Source organism: Lissotriton helveticus, chromosome 1_1 (assembly GCF_964261635.1).
Source record: "Lissotriton helveticus chromosome 1_1, aLisHel1.1, whole genome shotgun sequence".
Classification (NCBI taxonomy): Eukaryota; Metazoa; Chordata; class Amphibia; order Caudata; family Salamandridae; genus Lissotriton; species Lissotriton helveticus.
Window position 1 is genome coordinate 368916237 of NC_136057.1, and position 20936 is coordinate 368937172.

The window sequence follows — 20936 nt, forward strand, 5'->3', positions numbered from 1 at the left end:
ATCTTCATCATCTTCAGAGTCTAGTATCACAATTTCTTCAATTTCTTCATTCAATGCCTCATTTGCATTTGAATTCTCCAGATGTCGACTTTCCTGTCGATCTTCAGGATCTGGATTTCTTTCAGGTTCTTCCTCAGAATCTGAATCAGTTGTTGTGTCTCCTTCATCAGGATTTTCAGGTGTTGGCACACGAATAGTGTGACTAGCATGAATCCACCTTTTCAATCCTTTGCACTTTACTGCATTTGTTGTGACAAGAATCACCTGTCTCGCTTTTTGCCACCTGGGTACTAGACAATTTCTTCTCCGGTGTATTTTTGTCCTCACCCAGTCTCCTGGTAACAGATCATGAGCTTTTTCCTTGTCTCTTGTAATTACATCAGTTCCCACCTGATGGAACACAGAAGTCACTACGTCAGAAAGGTTCCTACAGTATTCCAAAATGACGCTATCATTTATACTTATTAATTTTCCAACTGGTACAAATGCTTGTCTCATGACTCTACCCATGACAATATCATGAGGACTCAGACCTGTCTTTTTTATCAGGGGTACTTCTCAAAGACATCAAAACAAGTGGAAGTTCATCCGTCCACTTTACTCCTGTAGCTAGACACATTTTCGCTATTCTATTCTTAATTGTACCATTTATTTGCTCAACAACACCTGATGCTTCTGGTCTGTAGGCACAGTGCAGCTTCTGTTTTATGTTCAATGCTTCACAAATCATTTGTAATAGTCTGTTTTCAAAATGTGTTCACTCGGTCAGTTTCAACAGTCACTGGAAAACCGTACCTAGGTATGATCTCCCTTAAAAGCAATTTTGCAACTGTAACTGAATCATTGTGACGTGTTGGAAATGCTTCCACCCATCTTGAAAATAGACAGACTATCACAAGAACATACCTCAACCTGTTATGTGGTGGCATGTCAATGAAATCCATTTGTAACCTGGTAAAAGGACCACCCTCCCATCCTATGGTTCCCATGCTCACAACTGTTTTTCTGTTTGGATTAATCTGCTGGCAAACTAAACATCTCTGACAAAAAGATTCTGCAATTAGTCTGAATTTTGGGTTGGACCATGTCTGCCTAAACAACCTGATCATTGAATCTCTTCCAATATGTCCTGGACCATGATACATTCTAGCCATGTCAGCAATCATGCTATCTGGCATAACTGGTCTGTCATCTTTGTAAACCCAAATTTCATCTTCCTCACGCTGTTTGCAACCTGCTTTTAACCATCTGTCTTTTTCCTCATCATCTGCCTCATCTTGTAAATCTTTTACTCCTTGCCATGTCTCAACTACAGATGTTAGCATGAGTGAATTCAAAACATGTTCATTGTCTTTTTCCCGATTGATTGAAAAATTATTCATTGCACAATACCTAGCAATTTCGTCTGCATAGGCATTTCCTTTAGTTATATAATCATTGCCCTTTTTGTGCGCTGTGCATTTCACGACAGCGATTTTTTCTAGTAACTGAATGCCATCAATCAATCTTTCGATCAATTTTGCATTCCTGATTGGAGTTCCCGCAGAAGTTAAATAACCTCTTTGAGACCAGAGCTGGCCATAGTCATGAACTACGCCATATCCATACTGACTATCAGTCACTATGGTAATTCTTAACTCTTTTGCTCTCTCACATGCACGAATCAAAGCAATTAATTCTGCTACTTGAGCTGAACGAATTCCTTCAAGACATGAGGCTTCAACCACATCTGCAACTGTGCAGACAGAATATGCTGCTCTCAGAACACCTTCATCTGTTCTCAAGCATGAACCATCAACAAAATAAACAAAATCTGATTCTGCTAACGGGACATCTTTAATGTCCTGTCTTGGTTTTGTACAGTATTCCAAAACATCTAAACACTCGTGATCAATGTCATTCTCATTTCTGATTTCTGTTACAGTACCATCAGGCAATAATGTGGAAGGATTTAAATTTACACACCTTGCTATTGAGACGTTATCTGATCCCAGAATAGTTTTTTCATATTTCGTTAATTTGTTACTTGTCAGATGCTGTGTTTTGCTTCTGGTAAGGATAATTTCAACAGAATGGGGTACATAAACTTTTACAGGAAACCCCATTATGATTCCTTCGCTCTGTTTAAGACTCACACCTGTTGCAGCCACTGCTTTTAAGCAGCCAGGTAATGCTTTTGCAAGAGGATCAAGAACTGCTGAGAAATAGGCAATTGGCTTTATCAGTTTTCCATGTCTCTGTATTAGAACTGACAATGCACAACCTTCCCTTTCACTGCAATACAGCTCAAATTCTTTCTCGTAATCTGGCATACCCAAAGCAGGTGCTTCACACAGACTTCTTTTTAATTGCTCAAAAGCTTCTAACTCAGTTGGTGTTAGAATAATCAGGTCTTTTATGTCTGCTTTTGTCAGTCTCTGAAGTGGGTTTGCAATTACTGAAAATCCACTAATCCATTGACGACAATAACCAACCATTCCTAGAAACATTCTGACCTGTCTCTGTGTTCTTGGAGGTTGCATTCCCTGTATCATTTTAATTCTCTCAATTGTCACTTGTCTGATTCCTTTTGCAATTCTGTGACCAAGGTATTTAACTTCTTGTTTGCAAAACTGTAATTTTGCAGGAGACACTTTATGTCCCTCATCTGCCAAATGATTTAAAAGAGTAATGGTATCTGATACACAGTTATCTCTCGTTTTTCCAGCCACAAGAAGTCATCTATGTATTGCACTAATGTCGATTTTCCAGGTAAGTCTAGATTCTCCAAAGATTTCTTTAACAACTGATTAAAAATAGATGGACTCTCTGTATACCCATGTGGGATACGACACCATGCTAGAATACGGTCCTGGAACCTAAACGCAAAAATTTGTTGGCTTTCTGGATGTAATGGAACAGTAAAGAATGCGTTGCAGAGATCTATAACTGTATACCACTCTGCATCATGCGGAATCTGATAAAGAATTACCGCTGGGTTTGGAACAACTGGGCAACATGGAACTACTATCTGATTAACCTTTCTCAGGTCCTGAACAATCCTGTACGTTCCGTTTGGCTTCTTGATACCCATAATCGGTGAATTACATGGGCTACTCTCAATTTCTTTTAGCACACCTTGTGTTATAAATTCTTCAATTACAGGTATAACACCTTCAATAGTTACTGCTTTCATTTTATACTGAGGAATGTTTGGAAAATCTACTCCTTGCTTTACTGTAATTTTAACTGGATCTACATTTTTCATCAAACCCATTTCGCTTCCTGTCAAATCCCAAATTTTAGCATTAACTGTTTCTTTTAATTCTTCTGGAAGATTATTTTTATCAAATGCAGGAAATAATTTACTTTCCTCTGGTTCAACCATTAACATCGTTAATTTGTAAAGCCCATCATCCTCTTGAGTTTGGAGCTCTATACCATCCGGTGAGCAATATATTTTGCAATTCATCTCACACAATATGTCCCTTCCTAGCAAGTTTACAGGACTGCTGTTACAAACTACAAATCTGTGTTTATCTTTGAATTTGCCAATTTCAACTTTGACAGGTTCCGTTAAATCTGTCTTAATTTGCTGATTAGCTACACCAACTACTTGGATGGAATCCCCAGAGAGGGGCAGGTTTTCTATTTCTACTGATCTAACAGTAGAACGGGTAGCACCTGTGTCCACAAGAAAAGTGATTTCTACATCATTCACTTTACCATTAACAAATGGACCTGATTGGTCTACCTCAAGAGTGGCTCCAAGCACACACTCTTCCTTCCCTCTCAGGCACCGTCATAAGTAATCATCAGAATCACTCCCTCCATTTTCATTCAACAAATATTGTTGAGAAACATTTTGCACATTCACTCTTTGTGATCTGTTTACCTGTTCACCTCCACAGAATCCCGTCTCTGTATTGTATCTCTGCACATTTACACAATTTGGAAGTGGCGGTTGTGGAATCTGACTCTGCTGATTCACTACCTGTCGCTGTAGCGGTTGCTGTAGCTGTTGCTGCAGATTTATCTCATTCTGCATCTGTGGATTTAATGATGCATTTTTAAAATGTCTGGGCGGATTTTTACATTCGCGCTTCCAGTGTCCAATTTCGCCGCAATTAAAACATGGGAGTTTTTGTTTCAGCTCTTCAATATTCACATTAAATTTTGGTTTATTATAATTGCCTTTAAATTTGCCTTGATTCTGATTAACATTTTTGTTTTCTAAGGTTGCTATTTGCTGCTCAGCTACCTTCACCTGTGCCCACATTGCTTTCTCCTTTAGCTTTTTCTGCTTAGCATCTATCTCGTCACTACAATATTTTGCTTTTCTCAAAATGTCATCAACTGATAATGATTGCCAACCAACAATTCCGTTCCTAATCATATCACCAATTTCAGGTCTTAAGCCATAAACAAACCTGTAAATAAAGTGGCTCATGTCCTTTTCACTTTATTTTTCATAGCCACTGTAGTGTTTAAAAACCAACAGTAACCTTTCATAAAATGAATGTACTGATTCTTTTGGTTCTTGATTTGTTCTATCTATTTTAACCCAATCAACTTCTTTTGGGGCAATCTTGTTTTTCAACCACACAATCACTTTGTCATAGAGATCCATAACATCTTTTGATGGAGCACCTGTTATTCTATCTCGAGGAGGTTCTTCTTTGGGCCAACTTACAGAAATTTTACATTCTGTCCAAAGATCTGATGGCACAACAATGTCAAAGAATCCATCAAGATCAATCCACAGAACTTTTGAAACTTTGATAAATCTATCTACCTGACGATACCACTCCACATGCTTTTCTCTCAGCCAAGGGAAATCATTGGTGAACAACAAAATGTCCTGTCTTGTCCAAGGAACATGCACATACCTGCCACCAGCAATTTCTCTCATTGGAAACTGACCCGCTACTCCTCCTCTTTCTCTCCTTTCTTCCTCTCTTTTCTTTTCCATTTTACTCTCCATTTACTTAAATCTCCTAATCTCTGTAAATATACAATCAATTCTTTTATATGAATTATTCTTCCATTGGTATTCATGCTTTCAATGTCTTTTTCAGAGAAATCCACTCTGTAACTCTTTCCCAACTTTTTCTGTCTACTCAAATCAATTTCTAATTCAGCAGCTAATTCCTCTAATTGATCATACTTTGTTTTCGTTTTCCATTGTATGCTTTTGCAAATAAACAATAATTAATCATCCTGATATTGCTTTAAATTGTCAGGTCCAATTATGCCAATAATTAATTCCTCCAAATCTGCTTTTAGTTTTGCAACATCAAGTAATTTATTTTCTGGAGTCTTTGGGGTATGCGTTAAATCTATTTTATTTATGCTCTTTCCAGGAGTTCCAGAATCAGATTCTGCACCAGAAGGAGTTTTACATGGTGAACTTGGATTAAAAGTTAAGTCAGGCATCATTGTTTTCTCTCTGTGAATTTCTGATAAATCTGAATAAAATTTTTCAGCCACTTTCTGAATTTCTGCATTTAATGGAATAGTCAGAGCTGAGTGTCTAATTTCTCTTTGATCAAACACTGGTTGAACAGGTCCAATCGTTACTGGAACCGTTACTGCTTCCATGCTTTTAGTTAACTGCTGTATTAATTCATCTCTTGATTGAAAATATTCTGAAGTATTTGGCATTTCCCCACATCCTTCTGTTCTCATTATATTTCTCAGAGTCTCATTTCTATGAACTGGAGTTTCAACATAATTTCTGTTTTCTCCAGATATACTGGAACTAGATCTTGTTTCTATTCTTTCAGGAGTTTTTGCATTATTCATATTTAATCTGGGTGATGCCTCATCAATAATTTCTCTAGGAGGTGCACTTGGAGTAGATCCTGGAGGAACTCTCGGGAAAGAAAATGAACAAACTGGTTGATAAGGAGACTGTCTCTGTTTAGTAATATAAATTTCTTCTAAAACTGGATCTTCTAATTTGCTTTCTTCAACATTATTATTTTTCTTTTGGGTATTATTCTTTTGAGCTGATACTTGGATTGGATTGGATTTCGTTTTTATATAGCGCGATAGCTACCCGCAGGCGTCCTAGCGCTAAACAAAAGACAGGTGTGAGAGGCCGGGTTGAGTTATCTACTGAAAAGAAAGGTTTTTAGTTTTTTCCGGAAAGGCAGAATGTTGGGTTCTGACCGGATAGAGATTGGGAGGGAGTTCCAGAGCTTTGCTGCATTTACTGAAAACATTCTGCCTCCACTCCTTTCTCTTTTGATCCTGGGAGTGATGACTTGGAAGGTATGGGCCGACCTAAGCTGTCTGTTGGGATGGTATGGGGTGATCAAGGTGTGATTCAGGATTGCTCCTTTCCTCCAGTAGGCGCGGTGGGTAATACACATGCTTTTAAAATCGATTCTTTCCCTCACTGGCAGCCAGTGGAGGTCTTTTAGTTCAGATCTCACTGATTGGCGGCGGGGGATGCGCAGGAGAGTACGGGCAGCGCAGTTTTGGATAACCTGGAGTTTTTTCAGGGTTGATTGGGGGACACCGAGATAGAGGGCATTCCCGAAATCCAGCCTGGAGAGGATTAGTTCCTGGGCCATGATCTGTCTTGCCTTAAATGGGAGGAGCGGCAGGATTTTCCGGATGAGTCTTAGGATGCCCATGCAGGTGGCAGATAATTTAGTTGCCTGGTAGCTGAGTGTCAGTGTATTATCTAACCAAATTCCTAGGCTCTTCACGGTGTTCTTGGCTAGGGGTGCCGGGCCCAGTGCTGGAACTTCAGTAACCATCACTCTTACTGGGTACAAACCATCACATGCACCACGTCTCCATCGACGCATTCTATCCTCATGAGTTTCCCTATTTATGTCTAATCTGGTACCTCTTGTTATGCCTTTTTTCTCTCGTTCCAATTCAAACATCTCATCCTCCCATTCAGCTAAAGCCTCAAATTGTGTGGGTCTAGGCTTTGGTTCAAGTGTCATCAACTTGTCTCTTAAATTTTTCATAACCTTAATGTTAAATGAACCATCTTCCGGCCATGCTAAAACACCATCATTCTTGGTATAATCCATCCAGTTTTCAAACCATAGGCAAGTATGATAACCATATTAAACTTCCATATATGCTGCAGGTGTTTTATACTTATGAAGTAACCTTCCACCTCGTGTTTCAATTTTCTTGTCAGATTTCAATTTATTTTTCAATTTCTGAAACCATGAAAGTTTCTTTTTCTGCTTGATATAATAATAATCCATGTTTTAAAACGATTCCGCTTACTTTAGAATAGATTGTAAATATTTCCTGTTTGTTCCGCAAAATCAACCAATCCGTGCGCGAAACACACCGACAAGCCAATCAGGTTAAGCTACGTCACCGCCTTGCTCAACCAATAGAATTACTGCTTTCAGGATGAACCAATCAGCTGTCAGCTCGTCTTAGTCATGTGAACCAATCAGTGCGCTTGCTGTGACGTATGCTAGCCAATCACAGCGTGGACCCTATGACGTATACTGCCGCTGCAGCTTCTCTTCTCTCACTCCTTAAGCACACCCCTCCTTCACAAAATATTTTTACAGCGCCATTTTAATAAAACTTTTCAATGAAATTCAAAGTTTGACTCAATCGTATTACAAAATCATTTACATTCATTCAAACGGAATAGATCCCTAACCATGTATACATGTATCTTGGCAGGACTTTAACCAACCAAAGAAAACCTCATACGCCAGTAAGATAGACGACGCTTCCTTACCCTTCACTCAAGCTTGGATAAAATCTACTACTCTTTTCACAGTAAGTTTTGAAACAGGCACCAAGTCCTTATACTCAAAACTAGAATTTCATAGACAATCCTCACTATACATTTTACCTTGCACACCTAGAATCCCTAAACTTGTGTGTACGTCCACAACACTAGTGATGTATGACAATACCACTATTTTGAAACAGAACAAATGCACTGTGCAACTTCACCTGTTACACTACTCTTGTACCGGTACATAACCAGGAATTTTCACACTGCTGGAAAAAACCTTTCGACTACATATAACAACTGAACAGACTCAACATATGTTAAACATTGATCCTATGTAATTACCATGTAGCATGACAGTTACCATAGCAACCGTAACTCTGCTACGAAGGAATTGATCCAGCGCCCCTATAGAAAAACTGTCTCACAAACGCTTCCCAACACCATAATACTCACCATTAATCACAAACCACTCACAAGGCCCATTAACTACCGAGACAATTTTTGGGCAACTGAATCATGTGACCTAATTAAACAGAACCTAGTCACAAACTATTTACACATTAATATACATCTGCAGTTTATCATTTCTTACCATGGTTTTATGCATTTATCATATTAATTAAGTCACAAGGTAAATGGATCAGCTGATGGTAACTAGACCATGAATAAACAAGACCAGCTTGTCGTTTCAAAATCTAATTTTATTAAACTTTATTATTCAAAGAAAAATCATCTTCTTTAATAAGTCTTTATTTTATTAGCAAATAAGCAGCATTTAATGAGGAATGATCAATTAGACTAATATTTTAAAGCAAATCAGTAAACATGTATTAAGGCAAATTAACAGTTTCCAATCCCTCAAGCTATTTCCCTAACTATTCTTTTCTCCACCTGAAAGGGAAAAATCATTTAGGCCTATTATCCTTACGTGCGCCAAGAAAGTTCATCAGCACAACACGCCCTTCTGGAATCGGAAAGCGAGCAGCGCCCTCCTGCCAAAGGGGCCACGTTTTATACCTTTTTCTGACTAGCTAATCTCACTAAAAGTATTCTTTCTTTTGCCATCCAGAGTTCTAATTGGCTGACAGATGTCAGTCCATGTGAGATCATCACCTCTTTTTCAATCCAAAAGTGAGCTTTCTAAAACACCATTGTCCTCTCAGTCATGCGACTCCAGCTTCCTCGGAAATGCAACAATTTATTGAAAATCAGTTCGTTGCTACCTTAACTTGGCAGTTTTGCCTCATCCTGTTCTTGATTTTGTCATTCTCAGAGCACATCCTGCACAAGAGTCATTCATCAGTATTTCTTTTATAACTGTCGATGTGGCAAATGTTTCCACTTCGGAATACGTGCAGGCTCCACTCTGGACAGGATTTCTAAGCACCATCTTAAAACTCTAGGCCTTAGGCCCCTCTCTCGGTAACTAGTATTCAAACAAACACAGGACATTAATTAATTGGAGAATTGAGACCCATTCTGTTACCCACCCCCATTGCTAATTATTAACCCGTTAATTAATGTTACCTAGCTTTAAGCACATGCCACAGAATTCTCCACAAACTCATGCCACATAAAAGACGGAAAGACTTAACATGAGCACATAAATAAGCACATGCCATTAATTAAACAGCCGCATTTAATACAGACAAAGACAATAGACAAGGTTAGTTTATTATTTTCGACACACTTACAAGTGCAACAAAGAGCACATATATTAGTCCCTTATGTCGTGTAAATGCATTTTAATCTAGGTTGATTAATAATTCACCACAAATTAGTTAGTACGGTTATTTTTATGGAAGTTTAACTTTGCGAGTCACAACAAAATTTTATTCTGAACCTCGCTCCATCAAGTTCCAGATAGTTTATGTGTTTCACTGCTTCCACAGGGCTCCAGAGATCTCTAATCTCCAGATTACCCATGTGCGCTCCCCAGCCTTTGAAGTACGTATCAGTTGTTATAGTCACCGTGGGAGCTGGTTACTTGAAAGGTCTACCTGCGCTCATGTTTGTCGGGTTCCACCATTCTATCTCCTTCTGAATCCTTAATGAAACAACCCCGAGATCCTCTTAGCTCCCAGTGGCTTGCGACCATCCATTGCAGAGCCATTCCTTTATGGCTTGCATATGCAGTCATGCATGTGGTATGAGGGGAATGAATGAAGACATCATGCCCATCAGCTGTGTGGCATGTCCTCATGTCAGAGACTGTCCCTTCTGCTAGTGGAAAGTTTGCTCTGTATTGCAGATGCTCTCTTGGGGACTCGGTATGCTTGCGCTGTCCTTGAATCCAATCTCGCACCCAGGAACACCTTCACTTTTTCCAGGAGTGTTGATGGCCTTTTGTGGTTTATGGTAAACCTAAGATTTTTTAAGCTTGTTGATGACTATTTGTATGTCCCTGTGGAATTTTGGTTCTGACTTTGCCTTTACTAACCAGTTATCCAGGTATGGTTAGACATATTTTGTTTTCTTTTTTTTTCATATTGTTTTTATTGATTTTTCATAAACAAGTTACAATATCTCTCAATGTGCATTGCAGTATTTCACATTTTCGGTTACATAGTACATACTTTAGTTGCACAATATACTTTATTAGGTATTAGTTAAAAAATAAACAGTAACAACATGATCAGTCACCTTCCTGTATGACACATTAGTTGTTGAGCATTTTTACTTCTTTGTCTAGGCGTGTTGTTAACGTAGTGCATTCAATAAAATTCAATTGGTCCCAACATTCAGAAGGTTTATGTGATCATACAGCTGTTTCTGAGTTTGCACTTAACACATATACAACGTAAGGGGCCCAAAGGTCCTTTGGTCGTTAAGCTTCGGGCAGTTCCTCTGCATAAGTCTCAAGTTGTGATCTACAGTAGGCCATATCACGAAACCAGTCGTTCTTATGTGGCACCTTTTTCCAGACCCAGTAGATTGATATTCGACGTTGGCTAACAGTAACACCACAGCCATCAGCTTATGATGAACATTTGGTACGGATTTGAGCAGGCCCAGTAGACATATCATCGGTGTGCATGCAATTACTATCCCCACCATCTCAGTCAATATGTCTGTTATTTGTTTTCAATATGCCGCTATGGGCTCACAGAGCCAAGTGAGATGGATAAAATCTGCCACGTCTGATATACAACGTTTATATTTGGTATCCTGGCTCAACCCACACTTATGTAGTTGCTGGGGGGTATAGTATGCCTGTTGTATGTATTTAAAATGTATAATTTTTAAATTACAATTAAAGGTGAGTTTATCCAATAAACTACAGCATACTTCCCAGTCTTTCACGTGACTTGTGTATCTAACACTGGTTCCATTTCTCCCTGGCATTATCCACTGAGCTAATAGTTTCTTCTTGAGCGGCTTTGTATAACTTAGGGGCATATTATCAAGAACGGCGATCAAATTATCGCTGCTTTAGCTGCAGGAAACTGCCGCTAAAGCTGCAATAATGGGCTTGATAATATGTCCTTGTGAATTCCCATAGCAGCCCAGGTTCTGGTGTTATCCTGGGCTTCTATGGGAATTCAAAAGGGCATATTATCAAGCCTATTATCGCCGCTTTAGCTGCAGTTTCCTGCCGCTAAAACGGGGATAATTCTATCACCGTTGTTGATAATATGCCCCTTAGTTATTAGTTTACTTCTGTCTGTGCTCACTAGCATAGTTGGTAGCGACAGCAACTTAGGTGGTTCCTGGGGGAAACTGGGATACAGCACTTTCATGGCCGCTCTTAATCGGTGATATACGAACTTTTGCATCAAACTGCCACTACAGCATTAATAAAATCATCTAACGAGATGAACTCCCCAGATGGGAAACCATCGCCCAGAGTGCGGAAACCTACTTCCTGTAATATGGCCAGTGCGCCATTGAGGGGTGGTGAAGCAATGGCAACTTATTTACATATATTGAGTATTTGCCGGCATGCGATGCTAGTGTATTACAACCTCTAATTGTACTCTCTAGTGTGCTAGCAGTTTAAAGGTTTGTTAGTTTGCGTTCATGTAGTAGTATAGCTTTAAGTGGGGTTGGGTATGCATCAGCTGCTTCGATAGCTACGTGCACAATGAAGTTGTGGGGTTGATACCAGTAATGAGCGAAGTGAGCATGGGCACATAAGTAGTATAAGTACAGATCTGGGGCATTAAATCCCCCTTGTGTATATGGGTGAGTACGTTTGTCAGCTGACTCTGGGTTGTTTGCCTGCCAAGGCTAGGGTTACCATATAGGACTGCAGCGTTTTTTAAGATTTTAGTGTGAGGGGAATGGGGATGTTAACAAAGAAATATAAAAATGTAGGGAGAACAACCATTTTCATTAGTGCGAGTCTGTCAGCCAGTGATAGGGGGAGACTTTGCCATCGCGCTATCTGGTCTCTCAGTTTTGTAACGGCTGTGCCGTAATTCAACCTGATGACTACTTCAGGGTCTCTATCCACCCACACTTCCAAATATTTAAGAGACGACGTGGCTATTTTTTTTTTCTTGGTCAGTCAAATAGCGTACAATGTTCACAATATAGATACACATAATTGTAGTCGCTGTATACAATAGGATCATTACACTAACATGCACCACGTCACCCCCTTTGGTGTCCATAAATTTACAGATCTACAACTTACACAGTGAAAAACAATGAGCCACATTACATCATGAAACAAATAAAGGGATAGAACAGATCTGGCATTCTGTTCATGTAATCAACACCATCTCCAACGAATAGGACTTAATGAGGTGTAACCTCCCGCACCGTACTATGAATATGCACTTACTAATGTACATAATCAATTTTCTGTTTGCGTGGAAAGGAGATATTGCACCAGTGGGTCCCAGAAATCTCGTGACGAGAGGCCTGAGGTTTGTCCTCTGCATATGTTTCCAGTTGTGTTTTACAATATGTCATGTCACTGATTCAATCTGTGTATTTCTGTACTTGTTTAATGCCCCATTTCATTGCTATTCGTCTCTTGGCCAACAGCATAGCCACTGCCAAGAACTTACATCTACGTGCCAGTTTGATCTAATAAATACCCAAAAGGCACATCAGGGTAGCATTAGGAATCTGCTCCCCTAGCATATGCGTGAGAATGTAAGTTACATCCAACCAGTGGAGCTTTGTGCACGCCCAGGCCATGTGTAGAAAATCTGCATTAGGGGCATTGCATCTGTGGCACCGGTCATCAGCCCTAAATCCATATTCGTGCAGCTGCATGGTTGTGTAATATACCTGGTGTATAAACTTAAAATTTATGATTTTCAGGTTGAATTGCATACATCCATTGTCCCAGTCATCTTTGGGAATGGTTGTGCCCAGTGTTGCTTCCCATCTGGCTAGGGGTCTATCCAGTGCGCGGAACTGTTATCGAAATGCCGTAGTATACAGTTTAGTAAGTAGGCTTTGCCGCGTGGTGGATATCAGGAAGGTCTGCAGTGCATTATGTGTCAGTGGCTCGTCCGGGAAGGATGGATACAGAGCTTTGACCGCCATTCACAGTTGCAGGTATACAAAGACTTTTAAGGGAGTGCGATGTGTGCTTAAGGCGGCGTCATCCTGTGATATACACTTCTTATTCGGGAAGACATCCCCATAGTTCTGAGTCCCATCACATGTAACACCTGTACCATTTTGTGTTCTTGCGTCACCGTGAGTTGTGGGTGATGTCATAGAGGTAGTTCCGGCGTATACGTTGGGAGTTTGTGTGCCCAATTCGCTAGTGTGTGCCAGGCTCTCGAGGTGCATATCGCTGGGTGTATTTCCAAATTTGGAGCATACTGTCTGGGTGATGATATAAATGAGAGTAGGGGAGTGGGGTGCATACTTTCGTGTTCTACAGGTATATGCGGTACATGTCCATGTGGCTTTAGCCAATAGTGAGCGTGTTGTGCTTGCGCGCAGTAATAGTATAGTTGGAGGTCAGGGGCACTAAAACCGCCTTGAATGTAGGGTCTTGTCAGTTCCTTCCATCCTACCCTTACGTGTTTCCCCACCCACGTCAGGCGGAGCAGTGCTGTGCGCAGTCGGGTGAACAAAGCCTGTGGGAGCCAGATCGGTATATTCATAAATAGAGAAACCGAGGCAAAACCACCATTTTTCTGCAGCGCCATTCTATCAGCCAGCGACAGGGGCAGCCTGATCCATCTACTCACTTGATCTTCCAGCTTAGCTATTGCTTTGCCATAGTTTTTGCGTACCACTAATTCTGAATCACGGTGTAACCAGACACCCAAGTATTTTACTGGTTCAGTCTGCCACTGCAATGGGTAATCAAGGGATGGTTTGGTCATCGCTGGAGTGAGCGGGATGACCACTGATTTGTCCCACTTAATACTAAGGCCCGAGAAATATGCAAACCTAATATATTCTCGGATAAGTGTATTCAGGCCCGGACTGGTCATTCCGGGCACCGGGCAATCCCCCGGTAGTCTGGATGGGGTGGGACAGGGGGCCGGTTCTGTTGTTGGGGCCGATTTGGACCGACTGTGACTCCCTGAGTCACGGTCGGTCCAAATCGGCCCCAACAACAGAACAGCCTGTCTGACTGAGGCCTGGTGTGAGCAGGACAAGGATTCTCAGCTGCGGTGCTCCAACGCGTGTACAGGCAGGCTTCTAGGCTATTATGATCAGCTGCCGCCCGCCGCCCTACTCATTATGATTTATTAAACCCCCCCTACACCACCTGACCTGTCACGCTGAGTGCGTCTACAACATCATCATGGTCGGGTGATGTGACGTGACTATGAGGCGAGGTCGAGGCAGGCATTCAGAGGTCAGAGGGAGACAGTCAGGAACAGGGAAAGAGAACGGCACCCCGTGATTTAATTCCCCCTGTCTTCAGGTGAGTGCTATTTGTTCCTGGCTGTGGCCAGATGTGATTTATGGGTGACTGGTGGCAGTGGCTCTGTCTGGGGCCGGGGCCGGGTGGCGATGCAACTGGGCCGGGCCAGAATCAAAAGCAAAAGGGCTGGGGCCTAAGGAAGGGGCAAGGAGGGCCTAGGCCCCGGCCCGGTTCCGCAGAGAAGTGACTTTTGTTTGTTGTGTGCCACTTGTAGCAGGGAGCGAGATGGTGGCTGGGCTGGCCTACTTCTCACCCTCCTTTCGTTTATTTGTTTCACTGTGAAATGGATCCAAAAAAGAAAAATACTTTTGCTGCAAATGTTGTCTTTTTCTGACTTTATTCTATTCCAAACTACAGCCTCAGGAGTAAGAGAAATAAAAGGTTCAACTATGAAACATAAATAAATAAATAAATAACTAAATAAAGCAAGACAGTATTCACAAAGCGGCCAGATTGATTTTATTCACACCCAAACACATTAGCGCCACTATACAGAGTTTACCAGTGAAGTGGTACTTTTGTTTTATCTTTTCTTTGAACAGCATTGTTTTCCATAGCTCCTTCGCTGCGGCGGCAATTCCGCCGCAGCGCTAGGGGGGAGGGGGGCCGAGCGGCGCTCGCATGCTCGTGACGGAGCGGTTCCACGGTTGCGCTGTGCTCATGACGAAGCGGTTCCGTCATGGCCCCGCCCGCTCAATGGAACATCCAGCGCTGGCGCGGAATTCGCTCCGCGCAGGCGCGCCGAGCGGGCCATGACGGAACCGCTCCGTCATGAGCACAGTTCAACCGAGGCTCATGACGGAGCGGCTCCGTCATGAGCATGGAAGGAATTAAATGAGGAATTGCAAGACTCCTGGAGATACTGCAATGCAAGATTGATGGGTGGATTGGAAAACAAAATGCGTACCGCGGCTCGGTGGTCATGGAAGTGGTCTTTTTAAACCATACAGCTTGCGTTTTGTAAGTCTATTAGCAATGGACATTAAAGCAGGTCCCTTGCGGGCCCTGTAGACATGTCCTTAATTTTTCAGGCACAAGCACACTCTGATTTCTGAATAGTGAGTGTAGATGCTTTAAGTTATCCATGTTGCTCCTGCTTACATTTTACATTCTTTACTTAATCTTGCATTCTCTATGGGTGTTTGCTTTTTTCCGGATGTTGTTACGTTTTTTTTAGGCAGCATATTGATCTTGTCTAATGCGTAATTTGAACTGAGTCACATCCAGGTATTTATAGCAGGGCACAATTAGGTTGTAGCTAAAGGCAGTGCGAGTTTCTCTCAGTGGGGCTGTATGGTGTTCAGTGGGGAAGAGGATGTGGCACTATGGTCAGATCGTGTGAATTTGGAACTGAGGAACCAGGTTCAGCCTTCATGACCAGCCCCCCCAGACCACTCACCTGAGGGAGCACATTCCCATGCTAGGCCTAAGAAGGCCCGCAAGGCCATAGAAGCCCCGGTGTCTTAGCACCAGCAGGTTTACCCTAGTGGGGGCAAGTGTGGATTAACCTTGGAGGCCTGTCCACCACAATCCATACTGAAGTTGACCTCTAGTCTTGCGGGCAGGCTTATAAAGCAGCACACCCTAGAGCAACAGTGACTCTGTCACTGAGGTCACAGGACCCTTGAGAAGTGCCAGCGGTGCGACCGGTGTGTTTGCACCGCGTGCTGGCTTTGGGTGGCAAGTATATTATGGTTTTAAAAGTGCTTACTGCCTCCGTCCTGGCATCCAGCAATTTTGGGCAACAATAGAAATGTTATGATAACTACATTGATTAATGTTCTTCCTAGAGAGAGATCGAAGTTTTGTCTAGTGGAAGTTTTGATTCATGGAAAGGTTGAGCAGAATGTTAATGTGCCTGCTGCAAAGAACATGTACTATGCAGATCACAAAGTGCAAATAATGTAAATAGGTCAGTGGGTTACTGATTTTGAAAGACAGATCTTGTAGTTTAGAAGTTAAAATCCTAACATAGAACAGTGCGCCATTGTCACCTAGGAGCTGCATGCGAACTGCAAGGAACAAATTAGAGCATTATTTTTTTTCCCCCAGTCTTTGATTATCCTAATGTTGCAAAAAGTGTTCATTTAGATAGAAATCAATTCTGATTATTAAAGAGAACCCCAACCATGGTATTACGTTTTAAATTCTGAGTCTGTGTTTGTTCAGACCAATCACTGATTGTCTCTGTGTAGTCTGTGTAATGTAAAGTGCTCTGAAACCCTACACTGGATTGAGTGGCGCTGTAAATCAAATTAAATGCATCTGAGAGAGAGTGTGGTTATGGAGACTTGAGGGACACTGTTGGAATTGAGGGACTCTGTGGCGGAGGTGGTCATTGGGGGGCACCAACAAACACTGTTGCACAGGGAACCACCAGAGCTAAAGCCGGCCCTGCCCTTGAGGCCAGTCTGCCTCACCCATTGGTATCACTATTGGGCTTGTTTAAGCAGCAGTAGCTGGAACTCACCAGTAATTGGCAATACAGGATTTGCACACACACTAAACTAAGTTCGCAAACTTCACATTCTCTCTGCTTTATGCACAAGCACTTTTAAGATGTGCTGCCTGCTTTGGGGACACTGGAATTATGCAGCAAAAGAAGACAAATTTACACCGCAGTGTTGACTACATTATGCGGCAAAAAAAGGCTGCAACGTAATGCAGTATATTTTCTGACACTTTATTGTTTTGACATTTTTACACATGCTAACATTCTCTTGAAAGATTTTGCCTTATTAGTACCAGTGTAACATAGAAATACAGCAGGGAGAAAGTTGATCAGTCAACCTTTGCAAAGGGCCGTCCACTTCGCAGCAGCACAATTCACATATTTTAGTAACTTTTGATCCGTTTGAGCTAAAAACAATTTATTAGTTAAAATTGTCCGATAATGTTGCAGATGTATTATGTGGCAATATACTAAGGTTGGTTCAATTTTGGCCTGTCTGGATTCGAACCGGGGTCCTCAGGGTGGAGAACAGCACTGCCGGTGTTCCTGCTCCCTGTGCCACTATCCTTTTTGTTAGACTGATGATACTTTTTAGGCTTTTAAATGCGTATCAATAGTAGAAAACAACCTGATTCTACCATCAGGTCCCTTTAAGAATAGGCGTGCCCAGTCAGCTTAGCCAATCAAGACCAGGCTTATAAAAACCCATAGGAAACAGAGTAACAAACTGTTTCGGACCGGCACCGACCAGAGAAGAGGAATCACCAGGAGGGCATTATTGCCCCTCGAAGGTATGCTAGCTGTATGCCCCTTTTTTTTATAAACAAATTTAGCTAACAGTAACCCTGTTCATTAGTAAGACCTCATTGTTAATATATTCTGCGCTACATTTCAAACAGATACGCTTTGAAATTGCCAACAGTGAGACTGACCGCGATTCATCACCGCGCAGTTCCTTGTTATTTCGGCAATATATAAAAGTTCCAAAGGTCTATTTGGCCTATTAGAGGTAGGGTATAATATAAACTGTAGCTCCCTTGATGTTTATAGTTAACGCGCCTTTAACCATTACTCTAGTTACTTACTGGCGCACCGTTTTCCTTACCAGATTCGTGCCCTTCGTTTAAAACGACAGCCAGAGTGCTGCACAATTGAATGTCCGATCAGCCCCGTTAACAGTGGAATCTCCGTACTAATATTTTTAGGTATGTGCTATTTTAATTCATGCAACCCTAACACAGTTGGTTGGGTTAATTTCTCCATCTCGTATACACACTGTTGTTCAACCTTAACAGATAATATTCATGGTGCTATAGTGCATCTGTCAATCTGTAACGTCTCTGCTCAACATGAAGTGACCTGCCAGAGAGCAAGATATTTGTCTAAACATAATAGGGGACTCCATTGGCAAACTCTATTTTATTATTTGCTCTCCGCCAGGATAATGTTTGAATTTTATTAACCATATTGTTCCTGTAGTAAGGACAATACAAAGTTTTTCCCCCCTCTTGTCTTTTATATAAACTTTATTCATTCATGTCTTTTTGATCTTAGCGTTTTCATAGTGATTGACACGCTCGCCCAATTACCACAAATATCACTAAGACAAATCAGAACCTGATGGTGCAGTGCCGTAAGCTCAATCTTTCAGGTGAGATCACTTATAAACTTTTAGAGTCGCATCCTTGTTCTCTCTACTTCTAGCCAATTGGCAGGCATAATTGAAGCGGGGTTATAAATATAATCTGGGTGAAGGTTTTATAACACTGGAACATGCGCACCTTAATGTTTAGTTCCTTTATAGCAGAAGACACTTTTGCCTTGAACAAAATGGATATCGAAATGCGGCCAGCCCCCATCCTGTGTTTTGCTGCTATAACAACATTACAGTACCGCCCTATAGACAAGCGGTTATCTTTACTGTTAGCTCATACAAAATACTATCATCTCATAATTGGCAAGATTCAGTCTTAGTCACCTTCATCTTGGGTATCTAGTTCTTGGACTATATGCGCTATCTCTTTACTTACACGCTCTGTCTTGAATCTTGTTTCCTCGAAGCCCACGATAGGGTACTCCCTAATGTAAATTCAAAAACTGTTAAGTTTAAAAAAAATAAAAAATATGACTATGTATGTACCGGCAATTAATAATGTACTTGTTGGACCCGGTCCTTTGGGCAGGTTCACCCCGTGACTTTTTGCTTTTTCCTAGCCTGTTTTTGGAACCTGGATTGGTGATTTTAGGCCTCTGCGCACTTTTTCACTGTGGTACAGTGTAAAGTGCGTGTGCTCTCTGTGAATGGATGGTGAGTGACCTGCCCTCCCATAGGAATGAATGGGGAATATGTATGCCCATGGTAGATTCCTGATGCATGGGGAGTGCAGGGTCGAGTTTGATATGTGTGAACTTGTGAGAAGGAATGCTGCAGAATGGTATATGCGGCATGGCTGTGTCTAGTCTAGAAGCGCCACTTTTAGAAGTTTAATTAACCCAAAGTGGTGGCTTGGCCCGATGGGAGGGAGGGTAGGCAGGGCCTAAACTAGAGGAAACCAAAAATTTGCCTATGCCTCCAAACAATGCAATAATGCAAACACTGAATGATTAGAGATAAACCATAAATTTATTAGTTTATCTCGACAAAACTTTTGTCATTGAATCAATACGTAAGTTACAAAATTCACTTATTTTAGGAGCAGACAAAGAGAGAACCATCGACTTAATGTTGTAAAGACTCAAGGTAAAATCTTTTTTCCTTCATGTTATTTCCTTCAGCGTGTAGTGGGTCACTTTCAAATCAGTGACAGCAGTCATTTTTCTTGTTACAGCCCAGACCCGCCTGACCAAAAGAGCCAAAGCGCTATTCCCAAAATTGAAGCCACACAGGCCACTACCTTCAAGGTATGCCGCACCACAATGCGGTTCATTTTGCACTTGAACACAATGGCGTTTGTTTGCATTTTACTAAAACAAACTCTTTATTCTTTTTGGAAAACAGTTCCCATGGACTCGTTCCCCGCCCTGATGAAAATCCTGTAAACTACTGGCAGGATTGGAAACGCGTCGGCATTTGACTTTAGGCATTTTGACATTTGAACTCATACATTTGTCTTCACACCAATGGCTTTTGATAGTCACATATTCAAAATGGGCTTACTGTGATTTTTTACACAAACGAATTCACTTCATGAGTTAGGGGTTGTTGTATTTGAAAGATTCACCCTTGCTCTCACATGTTGCTGTATTTATGATTTTCAAACTGTGATCGTTTACCTGTTTCTTGAAAAGTTTCTTTTTGATTCATTAATGTCCATGTATGTACGATTTAGCGCAATGTTTTTGCTTTATAATTGTTCACTGTAGATACTTACACATTGTTCGATTGATCTCCATATGGCTAGAAAGGAAGTCGATGGTTCTCTCTTTGTCTGCTCCTAAAATAAGTGAATTTTGTAACTTACGTATTGATTCAATGACAAAAGTTTTGTCGAGATAAACTAATAAATTTATGGTTTATCTCTAATCATTCAGTGTTTGCATTATTGCATTGTTTGGAGGCATAGGCAAATTTTTGGTTTCCTCTACTTTTAGAAGTTGGCATAATTGTGTAGTGAGTCTGCTGGCACGTGATTGGCTGATGTGCCTGAGCCTGCTGGTAGATGGACTGTCTGGTGAGTAGGACGGGGTCTGCAGGGCCCTGGAGGAGGGGGGTCTGAGTCAGCCGTAGATGAAAGGCCCCCATCTGCTGTCACGGATGGGAGGGAAGAGCTCTGGGGGTGCCAGGCTGTGCCTGTCAGCCCACCCTGCTGCCTCTCCCTCCGGATGGCCCTCTGTCACCTCTGACCTGAGGCTGACAGGAGAGGGAAACCAGATACACCCAGGGCTTAGGGCTCGCTTACACAGAGACTTCAAAA

The 20936-nt window shown here is 41.5% G+C and overlaps 1 long non-coding RNA gene across 2 annotated transcripts in view; it reads left to right on the forward strand.

The window, feature by feature from the left end:
- Positions 1-12534: 12534 nt before the first annotated feature.
- LOC144809094 (uncharacterized) overlaps positions 12535-20936 on the forward strand; it is a 221819-nt gene continuing 213417 nt past the window's right edge. For both annotated transcript variants that reach the window (XR_013606863.1, XR_013606862.1), the window contains exon 1: positions 12535-12591. This is a non-coding gene — a long non-coding RNA (uncharacterized LOC144809094). The remainder of the gene's footprint in view (positions 12592-20936) is intronic.